The sequence below is a fragment of the Bison bison genome, unplaced genomic scaffold, assembly GCF_000754665.1.
Source record: "Bison bison bison isolate TAMUID 2011002044 unplaced genomic scaffold, Bison_UMD1.0 scf7180017845828, whole genome shotgun sequence".
In the NCBI taxonomy this organism is placed as follows: domain Eukaryota; kingdom Metazoa; phylum Chordata; class Mammalia; order Artiodactyla; family Bovidae; genus Bison; species Bison bison.
Window position 1 is genome coordinate 10,255 of NW_011476401.1, and position 214 is coordinate 10,468.

Consider the following 214-nt stretch of genomic DNA (forward strand, 5'->3'; position numbering starts at 1 on the left):
TCTGAAGCGGGAGCTGTGTGTCCCGAGGCTGTGGGAGGACAGAATGGAGTGAGGCGGCCGGGGCTGGGGACCATATGCACACTGGCTCATCCATTCAGCGCTCTTATTGGTCATCACTGTTACCTCAAAAGCAGGTGACGCTGTAATGCCGTCTGCAGGCCACCCCCCACCCTCCCCAGCACCCTGCTCCCAGGCCTGTAGATCGGAAGAGCGT

At 60.7% G+C, this 214-nt stretch overlaps 1 protein-coding gene across 1 annotated transcript in view; it reads right to left on the reverse strand.

Moving 5' to 3' along the window:
- METRN (meteorin, glial cell differentiation regulator) overlaps window positions 1-214 on the reverse strand; it is a 3,858-nt gene that overhangs the window by 855 nt on the left and 2,789 nt on the right. The window lies entirely within an intron of this gene.